General features: G+C 40.9%; 1 protein-coding gene across 1 annotated transcript in view; it reads right to left on the minus strand.

Annotated features, from left to right (window-relative positions):
- Nucleotides 1-12466, minus strand: part of TRPM1 (transient receptor potential cation channel subfamily M member 1) — a 116942-nt gene that overhangs the window by 82507 nt on the left and 21969 nt on the right. The window lies entirely within an intron of this gene.

The raw sequence follows: 12466 nt of genomic DNA on the forward strand, positions 1-12466 counted from the left end.
CAGACGACCTACACGCAGAGGCAGGGCCAAATCCAAACCTGAACCTCAGGAGCTGTGCGAACAAAGAAGAGAAAGGGAAATTTCTCCCAGCAGCCTCAGGAGCAGCGGATTAAATCTCCACAATCAACTTGATGCACCCTGCATCTGTGGAATACCTGAATAGACAACAAATCATCCCAAAATTGAGGAGGTGGACTTTGGGAGCAACTATAGACTTGGGGTTTGCTTTCTGCATCTAATTTGTTTTTGGTTTTATATTTATTTTAGTTTAGTATTTACAGCTTATTATCATTGGTAGATTTGTTTATTGATTTGGTTGCCCTCTTCCTTTATTTTAAAAGAAAAATATATATCTTTTCCTTTTTCTCTTTTTGTGAGTGTGTATGTGTATGCTTCTTTGTGTGATTTTGTCTGTATAGCTTTGCTTTTACCATTTGTCCTAGGGTTCTGTCTGTCCAGTTTTTTGTTTTTGTTTACTTAGTATAGTTTTTAGCACTTGTTATCATTGGTGGATTTGTTTTTTGGTTTGGTTGCTCTCTTCTTTCTTTTTTAAAATACTTTTTAATTTTTTTATTCTTAATAATATTTTTTTGTTTTGTATTTTAATAACTTTCTTTTCTTTCTTTCCTTCTTTCTTTCTTTCTTCCTTCCTTTCTCTCTCTCTCTCTCTCTCTCTCTCTCTCTCTTTCTTTTTCTCCCTTTTCTTCTGAGCCAAGTGGCTGACAGGGTCTTGGTGCTCTGGTCTGGTGTCAGGCCCGAGCCTCTGAGGTGGGAGAGCTGAGTTCAGGACATTGGTCCACCAGACACCTCTCAGCCCCACGTAATATCAAACAGGAAAAGCTCTCCCAGAGATCTCCATCTCAATGCTAAGACCCAGCTCCACTCAACAACCAGCAAGCTACAGTGATGGGCACCCTATACCAAGCAACTAGCAAGAGAGGAACACAACCCCACCCGTTAGCAGAGAGGCAGCCTAAAATCATAATAACTTCACAGACACCCCAAAACACACCACTGGACGCAGTCCTGCCCACCAGAGAGACAAGATCCAGCCTCATCCACCAGAACACAGGAACCAGTCCCCTCCACCAGGGAGACTACACAAACCACTGAACCAAACTTACCCACTGGGGGCAGACACCAAAAGCAATGGGAACTACGAACCTGCAGCCTGCGAAAAGGAGACCCCAAACACAGTAAGTTAAGCAAAATGAGAAGACAGAGAAATACACAGCAGATGAAGGAGCAAGGTAAAAACCCACCAGACCAAACAAATGAAGACAAAATAGGCAACCTACCTGAAAAAGAATTCAGAATAATGATAGTAAAGATGATCCAAAATCTTGGAAATAGAATGTAGAAAATACAAGAAACATTTAACAAGGACCTAGAAGAACTAAAGAGCAAACAAACAATGATGAACAACACAATAAATGAAATTAAAAATTCACTAGAAGGAATCAATAGCAGAATAACTGAGGCAGAAGAACGGATAAGTGACCTGGACAATAAAATAGTGGAAATAACTACCACAGAACAGAATAAAGAAAAAAGAATGAAAAGAATTGAGACAGTCTCAGAGACCTCTGGGACAACATTAAAGGCACCAACATTCGAATTATAGGGGTCCCAGAAGAAGAGAATTAAAAAGGGTCTGAGAAAATATTTGAAGAGATTATAGTTGAAAACTTCCCTAATATGGGAAAGGAGATAGTCAAGTCCAGGAAGTGCAGAGAGTCCCATACAGGATAAATCCAAGGAGAAACATGCCAAGACACATATTAATCAAACTATCAAAAATTAAATACAAAGAAAAAATATTAAAAGCAGCAAGGGAAAAGCAAGAAATAACATACAAGGGAATCCCCATAAGGTTAACAGCTGATCTTTCAGCAGAAACTCTGCAAGCCAGAAGGGAGTGGCAGGACATATTTAAAGTGATGAAAGGGAAAAACCTACTACCAAGATGACTCTACCCAGCAAGGACCCCATTCAGTTTTGTTGGAGAAATTAAAACCTTTACAGACAAGCAAAAGCTAAGGGAATTCAGCAGCACCAAACCAGCTTTACAACAAATGTTAAAGGAACTTCTCTTGGCAGGAAACACAAGAGAAGGAAAAGACCTACAAAAACAAACTCAAAACAATTAAGAAAATGGTAATAGGAGCATACATATCAATAACTACCTTAAATGTAAATGAATTAAATGCTCCAACCAAAAGACATAGACTGGCTGAATGGATCCAAAAACAAGACCCATATATATGCTGTCTACAAGAGACCCACTTCAGACCCAAGGGCACATGCAGACTGAAAGTGAGGGGATGGAAAAAGATATTCCATGCAAATGGAAATCAAAAGAAAGCAGGCGTAGCAGTTCTCATATCAGACAAAATAGACTTTAAAATAAAGACTATTACAGGAGACAAAGAAGGACACTACATAATGATCAAGGGATCAATCCAAGAAGAAAATAAAACAATTGTAAATATTTATGCACCCAACAGAGGAGAACCTCAATACATAAGGCTAATGCTAACAGCCATAAAAGGAGAAATCGACAGTAACACGATAATAGTAGGGGACTTTAACACCCCACTTTCACCAGTGGACAGATCACCCAAAATGAAAATAAATAAGGAAACACAAGCCTTAAATGACACATTAAACAAGATGGACTTAATTGATATTTATAAGACATTCCATCCAAAAGCAACAGAATACACTTTCTTCTCAAGTGCTCATGGAACATTCTGCAGGATAGATCATATCTTGGGTCACCAATGAAGCCTTTGTAAATTTAAGAAAATTGAAATTGTATCAAGTATCTTTTCCAACCACAACACTGAGACTAGATATCAATTACAGGAAAAAAATCTGTAGAAAATACAAACACATGGAGGCTAAACAATACACTACTAAATAACCAAGAGATCACTGAAGAAATCAAAAAATACCTAGAAACAAATGACAATGATAACACAACAACCCAAAACCTAAGGGATGCAGCAAAAGCAGTTCTAAGAGGGAAGTTTATAGCAATGCAGTCCTACCTCAAGAAACAAGAAACATCTCACATAAACAGCCTAACCTTACACCTAAAGCAATTAGAGGAAGAAGAACAAAAAAACCCAAAGTTAGCAGAAAGAAAGAAATCATGAAGATCAGATCAGAAATAAATGAAAAAGAAATGAAGGAAACAATAGTAAAGATCAATAAAACTGAAAGCTGTTTCTTTGAGAAGATAAACAAAATTGATAAACCATTAGCCAGACTCATCAAGAAAAAGAGGGAGAAGACTCAAATCAATAGAGTTAGAAATGAAAAAGAGGTAACAACTGACACTGCAGAAATACAAAGGATCATGAGAGATTACTACAAGCAACTCTATGCCAATAAAATGGACAACCTGGAAGAAATGCACAAGTTCTTAGAAAAGCACAACCTTCCGAGACTGAACCAGGAAGAAATAGAAAATATAAACAGACCAATCACAAGCACTGAAATTGAAATTGTGTTAAAAATCTTCCAACAAACAAAAGTCCAGGACCAGACGGCTTCACAGGCAAATTCTATCAAACGTTTAGAGAAGCGCTAACACCTATCTTTCTCAAACTCTTCCAAAATATAGCAGAGGGAGCAAGATCGTTTTGGTTTTCCTGGGTCCCTTGTATTTCCATATGAATATTAGGCTCTGCTTGTTGATTTCTGGGAGGAAAAAAAAGCAGCTAGGATTTAGAGGGGGATTGCGCTGAATCACTTCATCAGTTTGGGGAATATTGCCATTTTAATTATGTTAAGCATTTCAATTTGTGAACATAGGCTATCTTTCCATTTAATTTAATTTCTTTCAACAATGTTTTATAATTTCAAGTGTACAAGTCTTGCACTTCTTTTGTTAAATTTTTTTCTAGGTAGCACATTGTTTTGAGTACTTATTTTCTTTCTGCTACAAGATACTGTATGCCTGTCTTGTTCACTTCTTCACCCAGGCTTAAAGTGAGCCATTTCTCCAAGGAGCCCTGGTTCTGTATCATGGGTAATAGTATTTAGAAAACATTTTCAGAGTGTTCAGTGTGTTCTAAAATACTCATTGTAGAGAGGAAACTAAGGCTGTCTGAGTTTAAATATCTTGTTTGTTGGCCTTCTGCAGACACTATTGTCAACTAAAATGAGCCAGAATTGTTTGGAAAACACTGCATTTATGTTTGCAGCCAGAATAAATAAGACTGGTCTAGAATACATTATTGTTGTGAGAAAGCAAGAATACTTTCCAAGATGTTTAGAAGTACGGGCAAAGATGCCAACTTCAAAGACCTTTTATTGACTGAATTTTGATAATTTAAATATGAAAAAGAAGACCATGATTATAATAACTAGAACTAGTTGAATCTGTAAAAAGCCCTAAGTCCATGATGATGCTCAAAAAGAACAGATTGCGTTCCATAAAATCATACCTATATATGTCTGGGGATTTATGATCCCCAGTTACAAAATATACAAAAATATATGCCTCATGGTTACTGGCTAAATAACTCATTAAGGATCAAGGAGTAGACTGTGGAGAAATGGATTTGTAACTGTGGTCCTTAGACCATGCTCAATATAAGAACCTGCCAAATACAATTGTGGTTGAACATATGTTGAGGGAGCCTTCAAGGAAGTCTGGGGCCTAGTTCTGGACAAATGCTCAGGGAAGCTTGAGATTTGACCTATAACTCACCTACCTCTCAGTAAATTCCTCCATGCTAGATGTACGTTGTATACATATATCAGGTAGTTGGCAAACACTTTCCAGAATCTCAAGCAGTGGGAGAAGTCAAGAAGCTATAACACTCCCCTCCTTCCAGAAGTATAAAGTAGGTGCTACTTATCCCTGGAAAAAACCATCATTCTGTTTGGTTATTATCATTGGCAACTGTGTATTTCCACGAGGATTCTAGGGACCCAGGATGCTGTAAAGGATGCAGTGTTCCCTAATTTCTATTTTTCCTATTTTAATGAAAACCATATAGTTCTTTTTGTGTTTATCTTTCCCAATTGAGACATTTATAGGAAAGAAAAAGTAGAGAATTTTGACAGCTGTTGAAGGTTCTTTAGGTACAATGTGAGTCTTTGGAACTAGCAATTAGAAGGTTACAATTTGTATATTAAACTGGTAGAATGATATAAACTAACTAAATGATAATCCTTAAGTATATTCACAGTTGCTATACTCTTTGATCTTTATCATTTTTGGAGTGTGTACCATAAATCCCATTGTTTGATTATGAGCACCTATATTTTTGAGCAAAATTACTATTACTATTTTCTTGCCAACCAGAAAACTATTCTCATATCATATACAAAAGTTTAGGATGTTTATCTATGGAAAATTAAATAGCAATATTCACTATAACATGATAATGATATATTAAAACAAAAAGGCAAAAAGCAAAGGGTTCCTGGGATGAGTGTGATGGGAAGAATTTTCAGGTCACTCTGAGGTCTGACAGCATGATTATATACTTGGACATTTCCTAAGTGAACCATTCTAAGAGGAGTTGAACAATATTAACATGCAATTGGGATTTGTTGTTTTATAAAATAATTTATTGATATGATTACAAACTATATCCATGAGAAGTGGCTGTTAGTGAAGAAAATACATGGGGAAAGCCAATTAGCATAAGCATATCCAGTCTTTGATCTTAGTGATATATTTTCTTTACTAAGTATACGTGAATGCTTTGTTTCTATTAGTTTGACCAATATCCTGAGTATCTCTGAGCAGAAGATGTTCATGTTCACCTCTTGAGCAGGCCTCTGATGACTGCAGGAAGACTGGACAATTTTTTCTTTTGTCTAATTGGTGAAATCACCCCATAAGTTCTAACTATCCTATCTGATTTGTCCTCTTCTTTTTAAACTTGGAACTTTTATCTCTGAACTTATTTAAAAGGTATTATATTACTCATTTAAAAAAATATTTAATGTAGCATCTTCTAGAACGGGTCAGTTTTTGATGTCCTATGTAGCTACTAAGTTTTTTCTATCTTAGTGTATATCTCTCCTTCATGTATTATTATTATTTTTTTTGGAATGGCTCTTTGAGAGAATTAAAGTATTTTCCAAGAAAAAAGAATATTGGAGGTTGTGAGGAAATACGTATTCATATAACACCACTGCTGGGGCTGGAAATTGGTACATTCTCCATCGAGGGTAATTTGGCAATAATTTGTCACAATTATGAAGCTTATACCTTTTGACGTGCCATTTTTAGGATTTTATTCTACAGATATGCCTGAACAAATGACATGTCCAGGGTTATTTACTGCATCACTGCTTATGATATCAAAAGGCTGGGAGTCACCTGCTGTTTATCAGTAGGGGTTTGTTACCTGAATCATAGAACAGTTGTCAATTTTCTGGAACTCTAAAAAAAAAAAAAAAGAATAAGACGTTCTCTATCAATAGGGAAAGATCACTGAGCTATAGTAAGTGAAAAAGCAAGTCATGGGTTAATTTCTAGAGTATCGTCATTCTGTTAGAGGGGAGAAATGTAAATATGCAAGTACACTTGCTGGAAAATAGGCACCACATACTGGGAAGGATCCCCCAGGAGCAGCTGACACTCATTTTCCTAGGGGGAGATCTTGAGGCCTCGGGGACCTGGGTGGGAAGGAGATGCCCATAGCCTGGGTGCCTTTCTCAATTTTTTTTTTTTTAGATTTATTTATTTATTTTTGGCTGCGTTGGGTCTTCGTTGCAGTGTGCAGGCTTCTCTTGTGGTGGCTTCTCTTGCTGCGGAGCACGGGCTTTAGGCACGCGGGTTTCTGTGGTGTTGGAGCACAGGCTCAGTAGTTGTGGCTCGTGGGCTCTAGAGCGCAGGCTTGGTAGTTGTGGCGCACGGGCTTAGTTGCTCCGCAGCATGTGGGATCTTCCCCGACCAGGGATCGAACCCATGTCCCCTGTACTGGCAGGCGGTTCTTAACCACTGCACCACCAGGGAAGCCCGCCTTTCTCAATTTTTTAAAAGACTTAATGTTTTTATCATACTAAGTTAAGTAAGCCAGACAGAGAAAGACAAATATCATATGAGATCGCTTATATGTGGAATCTAAAAAAATTATACAAATGAACTTATTTACAGAACAGAAACAGACTCACAGACATAGAAAACAAATTTATGGTTACCAAAGGGGAAAGGGGGGAGGAGGGATAAATTAGGAGTTTTGGATTAACATAAACACACTACTATATATAAAATAGATAACCAACAAGGACCTACTGTATGGCACAGGGAACTATACTCGATATCTTGTAATAACCTATAAAGGAAAATAAATTGAAAAAGAATACATGGGAATTCCCTGGTGATCCAGGGGTTAGGACTCGGCGCTTTCACTGCCTGGGCCAGGGTTCAATCCCTGGTCAGAGAACTAAGATCTTGCAAGTTGCATGGTGCTGCCAAAAAAATAAAAGAATATATATATAATATATATATATTCTCTATATATAATATATATTCTACATATATATTCTATATATTAATATATTATATATTATATATATGTATTATGTATAGAATCACTTTGCTGTACACCTGAAACTAACACAACATTGTAAATCAACTATACTCCAATTAAAAAAAAAAGACTAAATAAAGACTTAATTTTTTTTAGAGCAGTTCTAGGTTCACAACAAAATTGAGAGGGAGGTACAGATTTCCCACATACTCCCTGACCCTCCCTCATTATCAACATTCTCCACCAGCATGGTGCATTTATTACCAAGGTCAAACTTACAACTGACACATCACCATCACCTGAAGTCCATAGTACACGTTACTTCACTCTTGGCATCATACATCCTATGGGTTGGACAAATTATAATGACATTTAGCCATCATTATAATATCATACAAAGTATTTTCACTGCCCTAAAAATCCTCTGTGCTCCACCTATTCATCCCTCCCTCCCTCCGTCCTAACCCCTGGCAACCACTGAGCTTTTTATTGTCTCTGTAGTTTCACCTTTTCCAGAATGTCATGTAGTTGGACTCACCCAGTATGAAGCCTTTTCAGATTGGCTTCTTTCACTTAGTTTTAATGCGTTTAAGCTTCCTCCACGCCTTTCTATGGGTGATAACCCATTTCTTTTTTTAGTGCTGAATAATATTCCATTGTCTGGATGTGCCACAGTTTATTTACCCATCCACCCTCTGAAGGTGGTTGCTTCTGAGTTTTGGCGGTTACGAATAAAGATGCCACAAACATCTGTGTGCAGTTTGCAGTTGTGGATCTACGTTTTTCCCTTTAAAAATTTGAATGATGTAAACGTACTACCTATTTCAAAATGGAAAACTGTTGCCTGAAATGAAAAAGTAAAATAAAACAATTTTTTTAAAGAAAAAAATTCTCCATAGTCCCGCAACTCTCATCATAAAGTGGTGTCATTTTTCATCTGCTGAACCCCAATTCATCTGTATCCATTTGTTGAAGATGTCTCTTGTGCAAGGTGCTGAGTGCTGTGGGGACTTCCCAGAGAAACACTTCAGTGCAAGCTCCGTCCACCGCCTGGAAATGTCAGGTGAGGGGTGGACACAGCACGTGCTGAAGCGCGCAGGCAGCAGGGCTGGCTTCCTGGAGCAGAGGGGGAAATCCCTGCCCACCTCACTGGGGAACCAGCATCCTTTCCTGCATCTCCTTGAGGCCCGGCTTGATGTGTGATGTGTGTATACCTGTGTGATGCATTCGTGTGTGGTGTGATGTGGGTACACGTGTGATGGGTGTGTGTGTGTTTGTGTATTATGCACATGGCGCGTGTGCTGTGTATTATGTGCTGTGCACACAATGCGTGTGTGTCCCGGGCTTGTGGCGGGGTGCGTGGACAGGCACGTGGAGTGGCCGGGCAGAGTCAGATCTTGGAGAAACCACAGTGGGCTACCCACAGCCACTAGACACCCCCCCCCCCCATCCTGGGCTCTCTGCTGCAGCTGCCAGGGGGAGCATCACAGTGCGACCTTTGACCTGTGACCCGAGGTGTCTAGTGGCTGACCCCACCCACCTGGCAGCAATGCTGATCTTGGGGGCTCCCTTGTCTCTTGGGAGAGTGGCAGTGACAGCCCAGGGTCACAGAGGCCCTCCCCAACGAGGGCATGTCAAGGACCCGAGGCCGCTTTTGTGGCTCCATAGAGAGTCCTGGCCCCAGTCCCAGCCATGCAGGGACGGTCCAACCTGGGTTTCTAACCTTCTGGAAGGAGCTGCGAGCCCCACCCAGACCGAGGAGGCTTTCTAGGGAGAACGCAGAGTCAGCTGGTCACTTGGTTTCTTTTTGAATAACAGGAATGATTGTAATTCAAGGTCTTCCCCCGGGGCCTTGAAAAAACACCACCATACGGTTTTCCCTCCAAATAATTTAATGACTGCTTGAAAACTACGTTGCTGATGAGGAAAAGTGGCAGCATTGGCCCAGAAGAGAAAGTTCAGCTGAAGTCCCAGCCCCAGCCCTTCTTATGTGGAATGTTCTAACAGTCTGAGGCAAAATAGCCAAGTGCATCATCGGCTGGAAGGAAGAAAACATGCTTCCCTTTTGCCTTTCACTCTTTACTTCCCAGAGAAGCTGGGAGAACACAACTCTTTTCTGGAAAGGAAAAAAAAAAAAAACATAATTCACAGTATATGCACAATATGTCTCTGGAGAAAGACAAGAAGAATCTAAACAAATACTGTATTTGTTTAGAGAGTCGGCTACTTTCTCACCGAGACATAGGATGGCGTTCCTAAAACAATTTTCTGTGTCTTCTAGGACTAAACAAATAAATCAATATCTGTGGGTAATGGGAGCTGGGTTTCTCCCTGTTGTAGAAGGGAATTACAAATACAGGAAGTGGGGAAGGTTAGAATGAATCCCTGTAGCGTTGGACTGAAATTGAAATTATCAATATGAACCTGGGATTTTAATAAGTAGAGATAGATACAAGAATGGATGTAGGTGTGTATGTGGTTCCCCCCTGCCCCCACACACACCAACTACATATAACAGATTGTATTAGTTGCCTATGCTTAACATAACAAATTGCCCCAAAACTTAGTGGCTTAAAACAACATTTACTGGGGCTTCCCTGGTGGTGCAGTGGTTGAGAGTCCGCCTGCCGATGCAGGGGACGCGGGTTCGTGCCCCGGTCCGGGAAGATCCCGCATGCCGCGGAGCGGCTGGGCCCGTGAGCCGTGGCCGCTGGGCCTGCACGTCTGGAGCCTGTGCTCTGCAGCGGGAGAGGCCACAACAGTGAGAGGCCCGCGTACCGCAAAAAAAAAAACCTCAAAACAAAAAAACAACATTTACTTATATAAAATAGATAAACAACAAAGACCTACTGTATAGCACAGGGAACTCTACTCAATATTCTGTCATAACCTATATAGTAAAAGAATCTGAAAAGGAATAGATACATGTATATGTATAACTGAATCACGTTGCTATACACTTGAAACTAACACAGCATTGTAAATCAACTATACCTCAATGTAAAATAAAAAATTAAATAATGAAAAAAGAATTATTCATTTGGCTTAAGTTCATCAACCACGAAAACCCTTGGGCTGTTTAAAAAAGAACGCCAGCAACAAACATTTATTATGTCACAGCAGACCGGGGATTGGATGGGGCTTAGCTGGATGCTCCTGACTCTCGTCTCTCCCAAGGATTCAATCAGGGATGGGAGGGAACTGTGGTCTCATCTGGAGGAGGGCGATTGGGGCGTATCCATCTCCAAGCCCCCTCGCGTGGTTGCTGTTGGCGAGAACCACCTGCTCTCGAGGACTGATAGCCCATCTCCTCCCTCAGTTCCTTCCACGTGAGCCTCTCCCAGGGTGGTTCACAGCCTGGCAGGTGCCCCTTCAGAGCGAGGAGCCCAAGACACATGCAAGACGGAAGCCAGCGTGTCTTTATAACCTAACACGTGAAGCAATACCTCATCACTTTTGCTGTATTTCTTTTCCTTTTTTAAAAAAAAGATAATGTGTTTGTTGATTTGCCTTTCATCTTAACCTTTCCCCCTCAACACCAAATCTTTTTCTTTTGGCCGCACTACGCAGCATGCAGGATCTTAGTTCTCCGACCAGGGATCGAACCCCTGCCCCCTGCAGTGGGAGCGTGGAGTCCTAACCCCTGAACCGCCAAAGAATTCCCACTTTTGCTATATTCTATTCATTAGAAGTGAGTCACTTGGTCCAGCCCACACTCAGGGGGAGAGGGTTACTGTAATGTCAGTGCCTGGAATTAAGCTTCTGATAGCTGACACATTCATTTCGAAAGATACCCATCTCGAATGAACAGACTGTAAGGCACAGCTACTAACAAAACAACCAGATAAGGAGTGGGGCCACCGCCACCCTTGAAAGCCCTGGATGACCCCGCTTCTCCCTTCCTGCCCCCTGATTCCCGATCTCAGGCTTTAAATTAGCCAGTAAAGACTCCAGACACCCTGCCCTTGGACCCTAATAAAGGCAGATTCTGGCCCACTTTCTCTTCCCATGACCTTGCTGTGTGGCCCTTCCTTGGGTGTGACCTGTGAGTAGTAAATCTTGTTCCTCAAAGTTCTCTTGGTTTTTGCTGAAGTGTATCTTGCAGTCATAATAAGAACCACAAGGGTGGGCTTACAGGGTGGCTCAGTGGTTAAGAATCTGCCTGCCAATACAGGTGACACGGGTTTGAGCCCTGGTCCGGGAAGACTCCACATGCTGCATAGCAACTAAGCCCGTGCGCCACAACTACAGAGCCTGTGCTCTAGAACCTATGAGCCACAACTACTGAGCCCGCGTGCCACAACTACTGAAGCCCACGAGGCTGGAGCCTGAGCTCCACAACAAGAGAAGCCACTGCAATGAGAAGCCCATGCACCGCACCGAAGAGTAGCCTCTGCTCGCCGCAACTAGAGAAAGACACGTGCAGCAATGAAGACCCAGTGCAGCCAAAAATAAATAAATAAATTTATTTTAAAAAAAGAAAAGAACCACAAGGGCTGGTCCAACCACAACATTAGTCCCAGTGGGGGAAATGTCTGTGGGGCTCCCTACAAGTGATACAGGCCTGTGTGAGTGCCCCGGACATTCCTAGTTGGGAGGCACGGCTCTCAGGGGGCTGGGATCACTGGGGTCATAGGCTTACCACACATGTACATGTATGTATATTTATTTTCTGGCTCTATCCACTGAAAGTGCCTAAAAACACTCTGATAGCACTGAGTATACTTAGTGCTCAAGTATCTGTTTCTAAATAGCATTCTCCCCTAAAAGAAGCCAGGGGTCCTTGGACAAATGACTGAATCCAGATCTAGGGCAGAGAAAGTACAAGATGAGCTTGGAACATCTTGTGCCAGAAAGTAAGGAAATGTTTATTTTTGACATGGGAACTTGTCCGAAGAGCACAGAAGCCTCTCTGAAGGGGCTCTCACTGGCCTTATCTGGGATGACTTGAGCATGAA

Source organism: Phocoena sinus, chromosome 2 (assembly GCF_008692025.1).
Source record: "Phocoena sinus isolate mPhoSin1 chromosome 2, mPhoSin1.pri, whole genome shotgun sequence".
Lineage (NCBI taxonomy): Eukaryota > Metazoa > Chordata > Mammalia > Artiodactyla > Phocoenidae > Phocoena > Phocoena sinus.